The sequence below is a fragment of the Chaetodon auriga genome, chromosome 4 (assembly GCF_051107435.1).
Source record: "Chaetodon auriga isolate fChaAug3 chromosome 4, fChaAug3.hap1, whole genome shotgun sequence".
In the NCBI taxonomy this organism is placed as follows: Eukaryota; Metazoa; Chordata; class Actinopteri; order Chaetodontiformes; family Chaetodontidae; genus Chaetodon; species Chaetodon auriga.
The window spans coordinates 5431763-5452549 of NC_135077.1; the positions used below are offsets into that span (position 1 = coordinate 5431763).

Sequence of the window (20787 nt, forward strand, 5' to 3'; positions counted from 1 at the left end):
GACAGATGAGGCGAAAACAAAGGATGAGAGAGGTTGCTGTAATAAGAGTTAACTCTGCTCTGCTTGTTTGTTTCACAGTGTAATTCACTCCTGTTTGATTCACATTGTTCGCTGCATTGACACTGCAGCTCTCTTTTCATCTCTGTCTTTCTGTCTCTCTGTCCCGTTTTTGTCTTTTTCAGTGGTTAATTGAGGATAATTAGCTGCATGTACCAACCCACAACTGCTGCTGATATGAGTTGCTGATATGAGTTGTGGCATTTCAAATCAAACACATTGGCTAATTAAGATCCAGCAGCCAAATCAGTTTTACTGAACCTCGCTGCTTCCCTGTGTAGAAAACACTATAATTCAACTGACACATACAAAGCTTAAGGCATAATCTGTTTTCAAAGATTCACGCTCATGGCATGTTGATACGCAAGGCTACCAAAGTGATGATATCTTATATACACACCCATCCGAAAAATATTTTATTGTCAGTGTTTGACATGATGTCAGTCTCTTATTATTTTTAATTCATAGCTTAATTGTGCTTTCTTATGATGCTAATGATAAAATGCCAAACCTAAGTGATTGGAATCCATCAATGTTCAGACATAAAAATGATCAAGATGACTATACTTCCATACACACAGCGTGATGTTTTACTGCAGGTGTTTCAAGTTTTACCAACACGACTGAAACAAGCCAAATGACAGACAACAGTGGCTGCCTTGATTGTAAAACAACTAGGTGTAAAGATGGAGACACTCTTTCCCTCTCTGTCCCTCGAAGCTATACTCAAACACTCAGGACAGTTTCTTAAATATTTTCTCTACTACCCTACAGTACATCAGCCCTCCATTCCTGCAAGATGAACAGAGAAAACAGCTCCTCCTGACAGGTAATGGCAGAGAAGGACAGAAGCAGTTTGACCACAGGAAAAAGACTTGAAAGAGGAGAAATGAATGGGAGCTCCAGTGAGTCTCTCTAAGTGCTAGACAGGAGGACCTAACCTCATCTAGGTGTGTGTGTGTGTGTGTGTGTGTGTGTGTGTGTGTGTGTGTGTGTGCATGCCCATGTATTACTAACTTTGTGGGGACATAAATCTTGGTTAGGATTAGGCAAGTAGTGGTTATGGTTAGGGTAAGTCTCCAGGAAATTAATGCAAGTCTATGTAATGTCCCCAAAAGTGATGAAAACCTGGGGTATGAGATGTGTGTGTGTGTGTGTGTGTGTGTGTGTGTGTGTGTGTGTGTGTGAGAGAGAGAGAGAGAGAGGGAGAGAAGGCCCTATTTGTGGCCCCTGGGGAGATGCTGTGTCTGGGCTGGGCTGTAAAGCTGAGCTGAAAGTAGGGGGGAGCGAATGCTGAGAGTTGAAGAAAAGGAGAAGAAAGCTCAGCTGAGGGCAGCTGAAATGGTTTTCTTTTAAAACTGGGGATACACATGGGTGCGAAGCTAAATTAAGATGCACGTGGGCCGAAAAGACAAACGCAGAAACATTGTGTTTTTGTGCGCTCGTCACGCAGTCATTTGAAATTACATTCAACCTCTCGGCATCTCTCTGTTCTTCCCTTCACTTCTCTCTATCTGCCATGTGACTTCCACACAAACACGCGCACACACTTAGAAAGATACGTCAAACTTTCCTTCGCTTCCAGTAATCGTAATCATGTGGCGGCAGTAATCACGCCGGCAGCGTTGATTCGAGCTGTTATGTTACACATCTGTCAGCCGTGCGTGATAATGTCACGAAGCTGTTGATGTTTGCCACCGTTTTGTCACACACAAACACTCACACCAGCTCTCCCTAATGGATACCTTATCAGCATCAGCGTCCAATAAGAAATTTTTTACCCCTGTCAGGTGAAGCTGTTTGGACAATGTTTTTTCTAAGAAATGCTAGAAATTGAAGGAGGAGAACAGATTTAATTTTACAGTTAAATTGTTCACTTTCATTGGTGCAGTTTACACGCAGGTGTATCGAACCACTATCAACTAAATATTTGTAGGGCATCTTCATCGTAGGTAACATGCAGAGGTTATATGCAACCGTGATTCCTATTGCTGACAAGAAGGCTAGTTTTGTGAAGACGTCTCTTACACGAAAACTCAACTGAATTTGTTAAAAAAAAAAAAAAATCTCAAATATCATAAGAAATAAGCTTTGGGACATTCGTAGCAGTATCTCAGGCCAGTACAACAAACATGTGCCAATGCATGGAGATTTGTAATGTATGCACTCTGAGTAAGTGCAATGATGTATGAAAACAGGCCAGGAGCAACGTTTCCACTGGTTCCACTGGAATAAAAAAGAAAAGAAAACATTCGACTTTTGATGATCTGATCCTCCGCCTCAACAGGCTGCACACATGGTTGTGGTCGCTGCACAACATGTTTTGTTCGTCTGTGAGACCCGATCCACCCCCCTCTCCCCCAAACAGAGGAGGATGGAGTGAGAGGGTGCCTGGACGTGGGCAGGACACCCATGACCAGATTATCAGTTTAAAAAACGCAGCATAGTGAGGATGATGCAGCCATTTCCTATGAGACGTTTTGAACATGGATCCATCCAACCCGTGTTGGCCCCGTTCCCTGTTTTTTATCAGTTGATGGATTTCATAATACACTTGTCTCTGGCTTCAGGAGGTGCTGCTAATGACTTTCTCTGAAAGCACGACTTCCCTTTGTGACCTTTCCCTTTGAAAATAAAACAGCTCATTGTTATTTCTGTAAATTGTCTATTTATTACCAAGGCATTTATTAGTAATACAGTGAAGATGGAAGAATATGTGATGCGTCGCTTGTTGATTTAAGGGGTGTTAAATTTTCAGAGCACCACTGGGACCAGTGCTACCAGTGGAAAAAGAATTAGTCTGGAGCCCTGGTTACCACTATGTTACATCACTTTTTCTCTTAACAACACTCAGTAAGCATTTGGAACTGAGGATACTAATAGTTGAACTTTTGAAAGTGAAATTCTTTCCCCTTCTTGCTTGATTATGACTTTAGTTGCTCAACAGTCGGCATCTCTGTTGTAGTATTTTTTGCCTCATAATGCGGTGCACATTTTCAAGAGGAGACGGGATTGCAGACAGGCCAGTCTAGCCATACTCTTTTACTACAAAGCAATAATCCTGTAAAATATGCACAAAGTGGCTTGGTCTTCTCTTGCAGGGACGTGCCTGAAAAAGACAATCTGGATGGCAGATTGTAACTCAAAGTAAGATATTTTCCTGTCAGGATTAATGGTGCATTCACAGATGCGCATGTTACCACAAACACACCCTAAAACGATCACAGATGCTGGCCTCATCAGACCACAGCACGCTTGTCCACTTTGTGTCCGTCCATGTCAGAGGACCTCAGGCTCAGAGAAGTCGGTGGCATTTCTGGATGTTGTTGATTTATGGCTTCCGCTTGGCCTGGAAGAGTCGTCATGTGTATTTGTAAACGCAGCGATGAATTGTTGTTTACAGACAGTGGTTTGCCAGCGTTCCAGAGCCCGTGCAGTGTTTTCCTTTACACAGTTATGTCAGGTTTCCATGCAGTGCTGCCTGAGGGATCAGAGGTCAAGTGCATTCAGTGTTGGTTTTTGACCTTGCCCCTTGCAAGTACAGATTTCTCTGAATCTTTTGATCGTACTGGACTATTTGCCCGCACAGTTTTTCACAAAGTGGTGAACCTCCCTCCATCCTTGCTAGTGAACGACTGAGCCTTTCGAGGGCGCCCCTTGCATACCCAATCATGATACTGTCACCTGTTACCAAACCAAGAATCTTAGTTTTTTCACCTACTGAGTTTTTTATAGGCATTGTTTTAGTCTGCATGCTCAGTCTGAAAAGTACATTTCCATTTCTGCATATCACCTTCTTGATAATAAGGCAGTGGGTGTTCATGATTGTGATTAATGAATGTGTTCATAGAAATCTACAAAACATACATAAATATTCAGTATCCATAAGGAAAGAAAAACATTTGCCAAGGCCATATACTGAATTGTAACAAGCACTTCAATGCTTTACATTGACATACTTGCCGCCTTCTGACGGCTCTCCTCTTCTCAAGCATCTGTTTAGAAGCTTACTGAACTGATCTGGTTGCGTGTCTGTGTGTCTGTGTGTCTGTGTGTGTGTGTGTGTGTGTGTGTGTGTGTGTGTGTGTGTGTGTGTGTGCGTGCTATACTGCCAAGCCTTGGGCTCTTCTTCTCCCTGGGAAAGTTTAAATGGCATTACCTGTCAGCTTGGATGATAGCGCCCATCCGTTTCTCAGTAAATAACAGACGTGCCGAAGCGCAACAGAAAAAGCAATTTCTAAAAGGTTTTCCCAAATCTCTCATACTTTGTTTCTGTCATGTAACATTCAGTAGATTTGTCTGCTGAGAAATGTATCCCGTTTGAATGGGAACAGATTTAACAAGCGCTACTTTTCCCTGTCAGAAACACTCACCTAACAATCGATGTGGTGGAGTACAGTCGCTTTCCTGGGATTTACAAATCATAGTATGTTTAAAGCTTTTCATTTCGAGCACAAGTTTGGTTTCAAAGTCACAGAGGCAACGCGTGAAACATAATGTTGTACAGTTACTAATTATGGCTGTCTCGAAATGGCTTCATCTTGGTCTGTAGGTTTAAATGTTAGTGTCAGTGAGTGCGTATGTGGACATGCATGCCAACGTGTTGGGATACATGTGGGCATGTTGGGGCAGATTAAAATTTCTCGACCTCGCATTTGGGAGATCAAGTTGGGTTAATCCATTTTGATCGATCACTTTCATTTTCTTAATGGCTGCGCTCAAGGCGGCGTCAGTCTCTGTGGCTCCCACCAGGCTATTGGTCTGAGAAAAATGAAATGTGTCTAACTAACTGCATCTTATGGTTGGGGAAGCATCCAAGCATCTTACATGTATTTAACGCATAGAAACCCGAAGTTCATGCTGTAGATTATTTACATGTACACACCAGTGGTCTTGTTGTTTCCAAACATATATGTAGCGCGTTGCATTTGTATATGCACCAGTCCCCACTGTCTGTCACACACTTGCAGCTAACTGTATCCACAAGCTTTCAGAGTAGCTGGCCTCAGTTTAGCAAATCAATGGAGAAAGCTGCTTCAAGCCCCTCAGCACAGCTTTGTACAAATACAACCAAGGCCTTATTCCTTTCGAGAAACAAAAAAAAAGTAGTTTAATGTGTTTTACATCGACATTCAAATGCACCCAGTTTAGAGCACTTAGTATACTTCCTCTATGATCCCCTGTTTGGCCCGTGTGAATTATGCATCTGTTTATGTGTAACGCACCCCCTGTGCATGGTGTCCATTGTTTCATTGTTGTAAGTACACACTAGTTCCCCTCATCTATCTACACTGACCCTTAAATTATAAGTGTATATGTACTTCTGCCTCTGCTGTTCATGCTATGTTTATCTGCTCTGCATGTCTTGCAGTGTCGCTGTCATGTTTCAGCATGGTTTCTCGAACACAAATTGTGGTGTCCAGTTATAACGGCATGCTTCAAACTCATGTCTTCAACCACTAGTTAGTCACATGTGTCTCACTCACTTAGGCCTTATTTCTTGTGTCCCCATGAAGGACAAGATGCTTGCAAAAAGTGAACTACTACCTACCTTTACGCTAAATGTCTGCTGTCTGCAGCTGAACGAATCAATACCATACCACCATTACCATACCAATCAGTGTCACCGCAGTCAATGACCAGACAAAATATATTGAGGTTAAGCTGCATTGTGCGCGTCTTAGTAACCACGCATCATCATTTGCTCGACAAAGGTGGAGTGTCGAGGGAATAAGTTGCCTCTATGCACTGCCAATATATTGATATTTTTCACTGACACTTAAGCTACAGCCATTTCTCCAGTGCACAGTTTGGATCGTATAAAGTGTACAGCATTGAACCAAAGCCTCCCTGCTAAAATGGAATCAGGGAATTATCTTATTACAGATATACAGTATATCAGTATCAGTGTGTGCTGGCCACGAAGTAACAAGAAATTGCAGTACAGAGATGCCAAACTCAGTCTGAGGCAATTTTGAAGTGAGTGTCACCGGGGAGCACTGACAAGGTGATTTTTCAATCATAAAATGCCCCACCTGTAATTCTGGAAAGAAAAAGAAAAGAAATCCATGTCAAGATTTTTTGGTGACATTATGTGTTTATCTTTTGAAAATTATCAGCTCATAATGAATATTGTTATCTGAAAATACAGTATATCGGTATCCACCTCAGAAAGTTTATATTGACTGGGCTGTAGTGGATGTATATGAAAGAAAATAGTCAATAGTCTAATGAACCACTTAAAGGCTTAATACCACTCTGAAAAGATGTGAGTTGCACCTCTGACCACACCAAACACTGATGTCACAGCATGCTAGCACACCTACAGTACACTGCAGCAAAATGAGTTAAACTTCTGGAGGTCAGCACAAACAAGACCACCCTGGTAAGAGTTTTCATAACGTGTTTAGGTAAAGTGTTGAAATTGCACACTAAAAAAGTAACACCTTTTTTTCTGATATAAAATAATATCACACTGATTTAGGTTTCTATCACTTTGTTTGTGTCAGCTCTTCTGCAAAGAGACTTTATTTGCATACTGAAATGGAAAGGTGGCAGGCTGCTGTATTGCAATGAGACTGAATGGTAGCCGAGAAGTCCTAAGTTCCTAAGTCCTATGTTGTAACAGAAATAAGTTATAGACATCAGATAAACAAGCTTTACACGGCACATATTAAACATACAGTATACACAATCTTATTCAATGTGTCACACACAAGGAACCGGTCGGACAGTTATATGTTAATTTGGTTCACATTTTTTCCACATAGGCACAACACAAACGCACTGTCTAGTCCATGTCATCACTATTTCAAAAGAACATCACTCTCAGCACGAGGGAGTGAATAAATAATTGATTAGCCATCCAGTGGGATTTAATAAGTGTGTTATTTGCATGCAATGTGTTATTATTTGCGTGTTGCGCCTCTGTATGAATGTGAGTGTGGTGTGCACGTTTCAACTGGGCCAACAATAAGCATCGCACACTGTCGCCTTTAAGTGGCTAGCAAGGCTGTCAACACAGCACCCACTTTGTTCCCAGTCTCCCTCTACAATAGCTAACGTCTCATCTCTGCATCAGCATCAGCAGAATAAAACACAGCGGTGTCTCAGGTAGCTGAAAGATAATGCAATTAGGCAGAGACCGCCGGGCCTCAGCTGCAAACAGAGGCTTATCGAGGCTGACATAGCTGTCAGATTAAGCTGGGAGGGAGACAGATCAGAGTGTGAGCTTTAGTATATATATTTGTTGATTTGCGTGTGAGTGTTTGGATGTGTATGAGACAGAGACAGAGCAGGCAGATGCAGCAGGCTGCTCCAGATTACACATCAGAGTGTCAATTGGAAATGGAGGTCGCTCTTGTCTTGGTCCACTTGAACACGAACCTGTTAGGGCCTCTGTCATTTGGCCTAGTTTCGGCTTCGTAATTTCCCTCTTTTGGTTTCTTCTCATCTATTTCTTCTCTTCTTATACTCAGCTACACAGTTGAAAAATAATGAAAGACTTTTAATATAACTCATTTGGTCTCTCAGTTAACTGTGCCAGCTGGAGGTCATAACAGATGCGTGTAATGGATCAGAATATTTCTTTCTTTCATGCTTTCATTCGGAGCCATCAGCTCGATGACCCTGCTTCATACCAGTAATATGTATCACTTCACATTCATCCACCAAAATTCATGGGAAATATGCAGCAGTAAATGGGTAAATATTACTGTTTGGTAGGGTTGAGCCGGATTCTCGTTTCAGACGAGCATCCGGTACGGATAAAGCATTTTTGACGAGTACGAGCATGATACGAGTAAAACTTGTCAATATCCGTGCTCGTGCTGAAGGAAAATCCTCATTGGGTAACTGACTGTCTTCACGCTCTGCTCTGTTCTCACGACTTGTTTCATAACATACGCAGTGCATTTGACAAGAAAACGACTCGTGTCGCGTCGGTCACTGCCTCCACTCCAGTCGGGTTTTTTTTTTTTTTTACTGTCTGCTTGCTCTTAGTTTGGCTGGTGATATAAAGTCAGTTGGAAAACTTTGCTCGTACTGAACGCGGTGCTTTTGAGAAGAATACAGTGAACAAGGCTGACATATTATTTCCCTGTTTGCCATCACTGGATGTTTGCATGAATCACCAAGTTCACACAGATCATTAAAAAATAAACAGTCTTACACACCACTTACACACTTACACACATATAGCTGAACACACAAAGTAGCCTATATTAATATTTTTATCGTATATCAATTTCGGACTTAAAATAATGTACCGATTTAAGCCCCACCCATTTCCGCTTTTTACTACCAGGCCACGCCCACTCCGAGTACAGATACGGATGCAGATAATTTAGATGGTTGTACAGATACAGATACAGATAGTGGTGTACTCGCTCATCCCTACTGTTTGGTTGATGTGATAGATTATTCAGTGTTTGGCATATATCTTAGAGGGCTCATTAGTTTTGTTTTTTAATTGCTTCCATAATTATCATGATGAAAAACATCATACTGAACTCTAAAGCCACGATGCCTTACACAGATGATTTGAATGTTCTCTATACTTTATATCACATACAGAAATGAACACCAATGTTCAGAGTGTTCTTGTTCAAGCAGAGAATGTATAACCTTTACTGGATGTGTACCATCGTTGTCATGATGAGGTGGAAAATACACAGATGAGCGCTGTATCAGTCACCCATAAAATCAGACTAAAAGTTGTTCATTATTTAGTTAAGCGTTGAGATTAGCTAGCTGCTGCTAGCTGTGTGTCCTGAAAATTTAAAGAGTGTCCTCTGTTTTCTGATTTACATCATCTTGGGGGAAAAGAACAACATTTGCTGCTTTAAAATTCCGTCAGCGACTGAAAGTTTGGAAAGTTTGTACAAAAAACCATTGATGGCTTTTCCTGCAAAATCCAGTTTATCTTTTTTTTAGGAGCTACATAGAAGCTGCTTGCATGCTAACAAGATGTTTGCTAGCCACAAAACATTTTCTGGGATGTAGTGAAAACTTATTTCCCCATTCTGAATGCACTGAAGTCAAGATGAACAACTGAAAAATGAAATATGTGCAATCAGTTAGTGTTTCCCAAGTTAGAGGCAACAACTGTGTTGTTCATCTATAGCAGGGGTTCTCACACTTATCACTCAAAGGTCCACATCTGTTTTTTTTTTTTTTTCAAGGTCAGAGGTCCATTTAATCATTTCAGTCATTTGAAATCATTTAATCAATTAATTAACGTCACAGCTCTTGTGTTTGGGCCAGCGTGAAACAGAGGCAGACAGGACATAACCCACAGTACCACTACCAATGAATGAGTCCTTATCACAACTCTTCTGGATCCCAGGAAGTGAAGAAGAACACTCAGCTTGAGACTTAACCATGTCTTGTGTCTAATAGATAAGCTTAGTGATTCAATAACATCTCCAGAGTTACCTCCTGTAGTCTGGCCAATCCATTACTAACGGCTCCGGGGAATGGCCAGCCTGGGCGCTGAGTGGTTTGATGTTGGGTCCTCAGAGTAGAGAGGATGGAGTTGGAGAATAACCCCATGTTGTAGAACGGGTGAACTATGAATTACGGACTCCTTGGCTCGTTGCCAGGCGTTGGCAAGCTAATCAATGATCACTCTGGGGACAGACTGGCCTTGTTCCACTGGTGAGAAATGTTAGACCTGCATATTCTTTGCATTCGTTTATATTCTGCAGTATGGATGTGGCATGTGGGCTGCCAGTCGATGATCACTGAGTTATTTGCAGGGTCCGAATTGACTTGCCATGCGGTTCAGATGTGAATCTGCAGTCCAGACTTTGAGATGCCCTAATCTAAAACGTGTTTTTTCATTTTCTACTTTGGCTCTGTAAAACACATGGCACAGTTGTTGGCATTGGCGAAAAGCCTTCACGTAAACACCTTTTTCACTGTACATGTAAACTGCCCCCAACCCAGCTGTTCATTTCGACTGTAAACATTTGTATATCCCTAGTTTGCAACTCAGCCTCCCAGTATCACAAGGCCAGATGTCCATTCTGGCTCCAAGAATGGTATGTCTTCCCTCTCTCACGCACGGTTTCACCAGTCCTTTGCTTCATTACCTGTGAGTCAGAGTAAATAACAGAATGAGTGAAGGTGCCAGGGTGCTGAAGTGTGCCACTGAGCAAAAAGAAAAAAGAGAGCAGCTTCTGCCAAAGCTCTCAGCACAGAGCAAAGCCTTGACAGATGCTAATGTATCTACTGAGGGCTGAATTATGGAGACAAACACTTATAGGTCCAGAGAGACAAAGAGGGAAAGACTATTGGATAAGACTTAAGGGGAATAGGGAGCGAGAGACTCCAGGAGGGAAAGTATGAAGAAAGAATCTGTAAGCACATGAACGAGAGGGGGAGGAAAATGGAGACAAAGGACACAAAGATTATTGAGAGGTCGCAGAATAGATTGATTCCAGGAGAGTGAATGTACTCATCGCCCAAATAGCTGGTAAAGTAACTGCACTTTACTAAACGGGATAAATGTGCAGTGAAAGAGTTGAAGGAGAGGCAAAACATGATGAGAAACCCTTTTTTTTTTGTTCCACATTACACATAATCGCCATAGACACTGCCCCCTGGCATATTATGAGATTTACACAACACTTCCCAAAAAATCTAATCTAAAATGTTTGCACATACAATACAAGGTAGGTAAAAAGTTTCAGATGCAGTTGAGAATGAATCACCGTCCTCTTAGTCATCACAAAGCCTGGTAGCAGAAGTTACCTGCTCTCAGATCAGCACATCTGAAAACAAGTGGCCAGCAAGTGCTTATGCGCAATAAAATGTACAGTATTACAAGTACCCATTAATTAATTTTACCATTCAGATTGTGTGCCTTATCGGATGCTTTCAGGAGGATCCTTCCTTTTTTTTCTGTCTATATTTCTGTATATTTTCTGACCTATGCCATGTATCTTATTTCTCAATGATCCTGTGGGTGACTGTAGAAATCCACCTCTCTTAAATCAGTTTTACTGCTGTCCACCTCGTCTTGCTCTTTCATCTTTTCCTTCCGTCAAGGCTGCCGTGTTTCATTGTAATGTTGATTGATAGGAGGCCTTCAGGTGATGTAGTGAAAGATAATGGAGAGGCAAAGAAGATACAGCACATCCAATTACTGCCGAGGGCTTGGCTATGCTTGTCCAAAATGGGAGCATCTTTTCAGTGTTTGAACATTTTTTTAAAACTTACTGAAGTACCTTAATGTGGTGCATCTCTTTATTCCGGACTAAGACTTTGCTTTTCACAAGCCGAACGAGCTTCACAGGACAACAAGATATCTGTGTGGTCTCAGTGTGAAACTCATATTGATTTTAAAGGCAGCCAAAAGCAGAGTGGTCTAATCTGCCTAATGGAAGTTTCATTCTTAACAGACATCTATTGCTTTGCTCATGTCTGATGGACGGCTGTTAGCAGATTTCTGCAGCAGATTTGAAATGCACAATGCAGCCATATCAACAAAACTGAAAAGATGTAGTTTGTTTCCGGAGATTATTTGTCGTTTGTATCTCTTTAGATTATGTAATAGTTAGATAAACATATGTAAAGATGTATAGTATTAGAAGCTAGGGTTAAAGGAAAATAGGTGAAAATGAATACTGCTAAAATTTGTTGTTTCACTTAATTCACCTGCTTACAGATAGCATTCATGTCGTGGCAAAGTTTGATAACTTTGATAGCTCGACCTACATTACGTAACTAAACCCTACCTTGAAAACAGCTTCAGAATCATTTTGATGCTACACCGACTTGTTATAGAGAGAATGGTGCCTCTTTCTCTCCCACTGTGTTACCCCGCCTGTTCTTGCACTATGTAACTTGGTATGATCTCCCATTAGAAGTGTATAACACTACATCACGTACCAACTATCAGTGACTTTTGTGAAACTAGATCATTTTTCCCTCTGATGTCCTCCAGCGAGGGATTTTCCTGGTGGATAGATAGCTTTGCTTGTTGCTAAAGCATCCGCTTACTGCTGCCTAACTGTACCTGCTGTCAACTAGTAAGCTCAGATAGCCGTGCAGTTAACTGACTCTGCCCGTACTGGACTGGGAGCTCGGCGTGCCAGGGGAGTGTTGGTGTTTACATCGCTAACAGAGGAGCCTTGGACTGCCAGAGGTTGATGGAGGTTGAGAGAGGAAGCTAAGGAGGGGGGAAAAGGAAAGACGTAATATTAGCTAGCTTCTTGTGTTACTGCACTTGCTTGATGTTTGGCTGCATTCGCAAAGCTGTCGACTCACAAGTTTGTGATCATAAATAATGTAACCATGACAAATGCACGTGTACAGCTGTCCATTTTTGCGCCCGTGATGTGTAAAATGTGTGATGTATCCATTGACTGTAATCATACAACTTAAACACTCATAAATTGTACATATGGGAGATGTTTTATTTCCTGTCCCTCATCTTTCCAGGAATTTCTTCTATGAGACTAAACATCATCTAGGGCAAACTCACACACACATACACACACATTTGTGAACATGCTGCAGCCAGATATGCACACTCAGACACACAGAACAGTGAAAAGGTCACGTCACACACATTTCCCATCTAAATTCTTGTATACCCCCCCCCCCCCCCCCCCCCCCATCTACCATAGGGGGTGTACATGCATGCATAGACACTCGCACACTTTCTACATTCTGAACTCAACCTCCTCATCTCTGCCAATCCCGGCGTAGAACACAACGCTCTGTCACACTAACACACATTGACGTGCTCGTGGTGGAAGGAGCCCCTGCAGCTGTGTGTCTGTCTGAGCTGTGCTGAAGTAGTGAAAGTCAACAGAGAAATGTTTTCTGAGAGACAGAGATTTGAGAAGGTGGTGGAAATGGTAATGAAGGCCACGGCTTGTGTCTGTCAAACTTCTCAGGATGGCGCATGAAGATGAGTATGTTTTCCGTGTGTGTGTGTGTGTGTGTGTGTGTGTGTGTGTTAGAAATCAAAAGGGAGGTCATCACTCATAAATGTCAACCTTAAGCTCTGGACATGAAATGCTGCATTGTTCATGCGTAATTCAAAGAAGAACAATGCCGTCTGATGAAGATGTCCATTGTTTTGTATTCCATTTGAAATCGTGCTTTTGAAACAGCCATTGCTATCGGCCCATTTCATCACAGTTTCATCAAGAAACAAACACGCCCACACACGGAGACACGACGCACTTGTCAACAGATTAGCCTTTCATGCTGCATATGTGTATATGCAATTTGGTCTCTGTTCAAATATTGTTCTATTTGTGAATCTCAAGTGCTTTGTGTGGGGTTGTGTTGATGCCAGCTTTTCATCCTCTGTCATCATCGTAAGATAAACTATGACAAATCAAGATGACAGAGAGGGAAACAGTCAAAATTAAAGAGTAATAGAGGATGAAAGATAAGAGGGAGAATGAGAGAAGATATTGCAGATGGACGAATGTGACAGCTTCAAAACAAAATGTGCAAATCTAAGGAAACAGCCGCTTACAACGGCCCTACGAGTGAAACACAGCTTGGCAACGGAGGGGAAAGAGGATGGGGGTTGAACTGAGGCTCAACTGAGCGCCAGATTAGAGTCATACACAAAGTCTTTCTTCATCCCGTCCTCGATCACTTTGAAACAGAGAAGCTGTCTCTCTTTCTTTGTGTTTTTTAATATCCTCTCATCTGTCTCGTCTCCCCTCATGAAATCCAATTTGCCTTGACATCACTGGATGAATGGAGAGAAAATGTGAAAATCAGATGAACAATAAATATTTAAAAAACTGAACCAAGAGGGGGAATTAAGATTGAGCAAAGTATGTTTTGTCCACCATCAGTAGCTGTTTTTATTATATTCTATTCTTTATTATGTAGTATACAAAATAGCTTATTGATCATCCCACTGTATGTGGTCTTACATCTTTTTAAATTGTCTTTTAGATCATCGCCATTCATTGTGTTTACTTTATTGCCAGCATGATATTTCACTTCCTTCATGCTTCATTTGCTGCATTTTCATTTGCCAAAACCCTCCTCCCACCGTACATTTCCATTCCCATCATGAGGCTTAAAAAAAAACTTCATCCCACTCTTTTCTGTCTGCACTCAGTCCTGTCGTTCTTTAGCTAATGAACAGCAGAGCTCCTGCACCATAATAATTAAACTGCTTGTAATTTGTAGTAATTGAATGTGGGTGTGGAAATGAAGAGAGGAGATGTACTAGGGATTGGAGTGGTAGCGCGGCATTAAGCACCAGTCTGTCGCTCTGTCTGTCTGCCTGCCCGCTGAGGGAGGAGTTTTACTGGTGATGGTGTTGTTTCCTTTACTGCAGAGGAGAAGGAGGGGGAAGTGGACCAAGGAGGACAAAGAATTGGGTGAAGGAGTAAAATAGGATATGAGGAAGATGACAAGAGAAAAGCACAGTGGTGAGGGAGAGGAAGGGAGAGGTTTAGAGAAAAGTAGAGGCTGAAGATAAAGTGGATTAAAAGTGAAGTAAAAGAGGGAGGGGAGGTATGCACAGGTAAACATGCATTATGTATGAATTAATGTGTGTGTGTGTGTGTGTCAGCTGGAGGGTATTGTGTGTGTAGTTTGTTAGTTTTGTATAGCCAAGTCCGACTGCAGTGACGGTGTCATCTCTCGACAAATCCTGGAGATGATGGTGAATAATGGGAAACAGCAGGCAGGACACCATGACAGCACCCACGGTGATTTTACTCAGGTTTACGGCGGCATTTTCTCAGGCACAGCTGGAAGCAGCACATTCAAATCATACTCACTGGGACGGAATATCTCAAACAAAACATTCATGAGCTCACAGAGCTATTAAGCACTGATGAAACATCTCCATAGTGTATCATGTGACATCTTAATTCAAGGCTCAACTCACACTTAAAGTGTAAAATAATATCACACTTTGGTTTCGAGGATGTGTTTTCCTGTTCTCTCTCTCTCTCTCTCTCTCTCTCTCTCTCTCTCTCTCTCTCTCTCTCTCTCTCTCTCTCTCTCTCTCTGTTTGTGTGTGCGTGTGCATGCGTGTGCGTGTGCTCCTGTGACAAAATGACATCAGTCTCCAGTTAATTTAGCTGTGTCAACTCCTATCCAGCAGGCCCTTCTGTCAGCATTCATCAAACCACAAATGGTTTTCTTCTCATGAATATTCAAACGCCCCCCCAGCCAATCAAAATACCATCCCGTTCTGGCACACATAATACCTCATGCACGCAGACGTGTCCGTGTACGAGCGTGTTTGTGTGCACTCACATATGTGTAAGTCACTCACCGTGTGTTCTGTGCCGCTGCAGCCGTGCTTAAAGAGACGATTGTAGAGACACGCTCGCATCGTGTTGGCATGTAAATGCCATGCATGCACAAACACAAATGATTGACACGCTCGCCATAGGAAGGATTATAGTGCAGCGCTGCCTCACAAACCCACCACATATCAGATGATTGAGAGTTCTCTTCAAGACAGTTTGATTTTCAAAGACAGAGCTCGATCATGTTTGACAGGGAAACGCTTTCAAAGTGCCACAGCCCCGCTGCAGGTGAACATTGAATATTTCCAAATCGGATTTCATCATTTTCAAAATGCTTTTTTTTTTTTATGGGATTGTGCCATTTGTATTTCTAGACTGTCAATGTTAATTGTTCAGTACGCTCTAAACCCCTCTGTTATACACTGAATTGGAGCACAGACATGCTGTCAGGTTATGCTGGACATTTTTTTTATTTATTATTTTACCTTCATAATATGTGCAGTTGTTCAGTTTAATTGAATTAGACATGCGAAAAACGCAGGGCAAAAACCCACCTATATGTCCTGCTGCTCTGTGGCCCCTCCATGGCCTATGTCCTTTACACAAAGATAAACACACACACTCACACAGGCTGCCAGAACACCTCGGGGCACAATCACACTCTTTTAATGTCTTTTAATGGAAGGAACCCTGCTGCTCTAAACCTCTTTCTTTTTTTTCTTTTTTCTTTTCCTTAACATTCAACCGTAATGGATGGATCCATTATGTATTCAACCCCGCACATATTACATGCTTTAGTCATAGGTCGGCTTATAGACCGTACTATACAAACACACCCATGTGGCTGTGCTGAGATGTGAAAAGTCATTTTTTTGATGGGTAAGTTGACACAGACAAATACTGTTCCCGGCCTGGGTGAAACATGAATTTTTAAAGTTAGTGGCATAAAAGGAATTTGATGGAGGGGAGTCATAGCTATTTTGTATTGCGTGATCCTTTTTGTCATTTCCATTACCGACAAGTCAAGCAGACGGACATGATGTGGCTCTTTCACGGACTCACACACGGACACATTAGATTCAGAATTCTGTATGGATTTCTAGCGAAGCTGCATCTGGCTGCCGATTTAATTTCTGTTCGCTAATGTTAATTGTTCCCACTGTCAAAATTCTGTCGCTCAGATGCTGAAATTGGATAAGGGAAAACTGCCAACTTTCTGTGTAGGCTACAGTACTTGCGCACACACACACACACATACGCATGCAGTACATATGCACAAAATTCTCCCTCTCAGTTTTCAGTAGTCCGTTTAGAGACGCTAACAAGGATTCTGTTCACGCTTCACGCATTTCAGTCCTCAGGAGAAATATGATGTGCCCTGACACTAAATATGCAGTCCAATATGGTGGCTAAAGCAGGGCACTGTGTATGTGTGCATGTGCTGATTTATTCCACCTTGTGCCAGTGGGGGAAGCCAAACACGGCATGAAATAGTACGCCAGCAGCTTGGCCCTGTTAGCCCGCTGCCTTTACTCTCATTGAATCTTAAGTCTGCATTTATCTTTCGCAAACACAAACAGGTAGTCACTCAGACAGCACAGTGCTCGATTCATGACCGAAGGCCCAAAAACAGCTTTTGTTTGATCTCTTGGGATAAGTTACTGCTTCATGCATAGTAAATAACGTGCAGCACAAGTCTAATTAAAGTACAGATTTGGTTATTCGCCAGTTTAGAAGGCTTCACTTTTCTACCATTTTTTAAAAAATCTTCCATTTCATAATTTTCTTGGGATCAAAGGCGTCGTTGCGACGTGATTGCAGCTGCATGGCAGTGAAATCAATCAGCGTTTACCAGATGAATGCATCCATTGATCAAGATACGCCATTTCAGTGGAAAGTTTTTCGTTAATAAAATAATTCGCCCACATTGTAATTCGAAAATATGACTTCACCTTTTCCACCAGTCTATGTCATGATCCCTCTGGCTTTATTGTTTCATCAAACTTGCTCTCTCTGTCTCTCTCTTTCTCTCTCTCTTTCTCTCTCTCTCACACACACACACACACACACACACACACACACACACACACACAGTTTCCTCTTTTTGACTCCACTGCCCTTTGAGCTTGAGCAAGTCAAACCATCTCTATCTCTGCAGTAATGTTGCTGCTGTTTATCATCTTTCAGCTTCTGTCCTTTAGACACAGCAGGGGTGAGGCAGTATGCAGCCTATGAGACCGTCGGTTAAAATAACTTACTGCTAGTACCGGACAAAGTAAAATTGTCTCAAAATATCAGTTTGTCTCGAAGAATTCATGGAGATGAAGAGAAAGCCTGCTGTGAGGGTACCTCTCAGAGCTGAACCTCAAGCTCCAGCCAGCTTCTCAGCTCTCTGCTTTCAAATGTGAAATCATTTGAAGCAAAATTAAAGCTGCGGCACGTGTGACTGGAAAGAGGTGACGCTGTGCATTTTCCCACTCCGTGAAAACAAAAGCCCGCTGTAACATCTGAATATTCTGCTGGGTGTGGAAACTCCATCATGCCTTTGGCGATAGGTTTCAGGACATGAAAAATAAAAAGGAACTGAAAGTATTTGCCACATCAGTATGTTCAGCGGTACCCGCTACGAAATCATTGAGCTGCAAAGCAGCGACGAGCTCAAAGCTAATTACAGCAATCTGCCTTTGCTCGACTTCAAACTGTGTGTTTGTACATCTTAAGGATTTTCCCATTCTGAGGAGACATGCACTGAAGTTTGCATCTCTGTTTGGGACGACCCACAACTGGGAGCCATGTAGTGTTGACATTCAGGTTTGTATCAGCTCTACACTCTCTTTCACTGTTTGTATTATCCCAAAAACTAAATATGCAACCCCACCCCTGACATACTGTATCTGCAGTCACAGTGTCCTTCACTCGCAAACATATTACACCAGTGTGATCTGAATGAGGTTTCATCTGATGAGGGAAGACAAGGGCAGCCATTTTCTTTATGACAGTATCATTTAAACAAGCTTTTGGAGTATTGACACTTGTCCTTTAAGTTGGCATTTGGTCGCCTCAGTCAAACACAATAAAAAGATTTCGATGCGATTTTCATCTCGGTACACAATGAATCCTCATCAAGGATCAGCTTTTGAAAGCAGACCTCATTTCTAACAGCTGCTCGTTTGTCAGCCATGGGAGTGCAGCTTCTGTGACGAGATTTTGACACGCAGATTCGTCAAGAAACAAAGACTCGCAGGGAACAATTAGCCCCCTGCATTAGACCATGGGGACATATGAAAGACCTATTCTTGAGCTTTTTTGGATCTCATACCTTGACAGTTTTTAATATCACTTGGTGTTTATTCTAACTTTATGTCACATAGTCGTTCAAAGGGAATCACCCATATTGAACGAAGACTGCCAAGACTGAGAGAAACACTGAACATTAGACAAGCCCATATGGGTTCAACCTAAAAATAAACTATAATCTATATTTTTCATGGCCTTCAATTTGCTTGACCCTTAACGTGGACGTTATCCATTTTCAGCCAATCACAAAGATGTAACCAGAGCGACCCACCAGCGCACCCTGACAGGGTGATCCATCACAGGCAAAGGACATGACACTGCCAGTCTGAGACGAATACATCTGTCGCTGAGGAGATAACTCACTGAACTTAGGATTCCTTCTGCTGTTGGTAGAGATCGAGGCAGACAATGACCTTGCACCAGAGCTGTTAGGCACCGGAGCCCATTGGCTGTAATTGCCTGTCAAGCAGCAGACATGGGGTTTGACAGAGTGGTCGGCAAGCGTATTCCAGGTGTTTGCAGTGTCAATATGGGTCTTGCCAAGTCCTCTGACGGGAGGCTAGAAGAATACACTCGGACCTATGTGCCCCTTATGTCCCAAGCTGTGTCTTATTAGGCTGTTTACTGCGTCATGTGTGGGTACTGAACATTTAATGATTTCAGTGGACAGATTGCCTTAAGCCTTCTTTGCTTGTATAATGTGTGCCAGTATATGGATTGAGTTAATGTACTATATACCTGAGTTATACTCGCACCAGACATTAATGTGTGTATGTTAATGCGTAGGCACTGAAATCAGATTTCTGTGACCAAAACATAGATTATCAAGCATTCCTTTACTCTGAATTTGTAGCCAGACAGAAACAAAATAAAACTCACCAAAAACCTTCTTGGTTCATGCTTATACTGTTCCAACAATCACCACAATCTCCGGTTTGGTCGAAATAAACCCTTAATTCACGGAAATGGGAGAGAGAGAGAGCAAGAGAGAGGGCAAACATCAGAGAAACAGCGGGGGGGAAACAGCATGTAGAGCCAAAACGTTTTCACATCTAACTCACCAACCCGACATCATGACTGGAGAGATTTGAATATATGTGACTTTCAGAGACTTTCCCAGCATAAAACAACCAATTACCACATAAAGGAAACCCTGCTCCCAGTCAGCACTGACGAAGTGACGGAGCTGTGATGTAGCTTGTGTGTGTGAGAGCCGTCCAGCAGTTGTTGGTCAGAGCTAGCTTGGCTTTTACTCACTGTAGCTCTCAATGCCATAGTGTAGTCAGGCTCAAGGCACCCACACATGAACAATATTCTCAGTGGTTAATCGATTAAGGGTTAATTCACTATCACTAATTCATTGCTAATTCACACGCACGCACTCTGACCCTGGCGGTGTTGGTGTAATTAGCCTAATGAGGTCTTGTACACCTTCTAACCCGTCAGAGTATATTCTACCTCTCTCTCTCACTGTGTCTGGAGCTACTATCTGTGTGTGCATGCTTATGTGTTAATCCTCACTTTTCACCTGTGATGGCCAAAGATGTGTTCATCTCTCCACACACACAAATACGTAAGCCGCCACTCCTTTATGTCCACAGAGACCCCTCTCTGCCATGCTAGGTGGAAGAAATAAATTGGCCATCACACAGACACAGACTAGAAAGAAGAGTGCCCCAGCGTAATTAGTTCCTGGCTTTTCATAACTCAGAGTCTTGGTGGAAGTCTCTTTTTCATATCAAAGGGTATCAAAGGATGTAAAAGTAAGCCCATATTCAGACATCAGACTCCAGAGTGTCTGGGTGTCTGGCCTTAACAAAAGCCAGTTTATGACAAGAGATCAGAGTACAGCGCTGAGTGATGTGCACTGCCGTTGGCAGAGGAAATGAGAGATCAGGCTGAAGATATACAGGTTAAAGACTGAGATAATCAAACTGTTGGCTTTTATATTTAAGGGTGAGGATTAACACACATGATCAAGTGCAGAGGACCTGCTCTATTGAGGTCAAAGGGGTATTATGATGGGAGGGGGGCTTTCTCTAATGGAAAAACAAGGGGAGTAAATGGAAAGCTTGACAAACAAAAAAAAAAAAAAAACAGCTTTTGTACCAATTGATTCATACTTGAAAATCATCCTTCAAAATAAATTGTTTTTTTTGTTTTTTTTGCATGTCTGCCA

General features: G+C 42.1%; 1 protein-coding gene across 1 annotated transcript in view; it reads left to right on the forward strand.

The window, feature by feature from the left end:
- Positions 1-20787, forward strand: part of LOC143319398 (alpha-1,6-mannosylglycoprotein 6-beta-N-acetylglucosaminyltransferase B-like) — a 102957-nt gene that overhangs the window by 16307 nt on the left and 65863 nt on the right. The gene's annotated exons all lie outside the window — the stretch shown is intronic.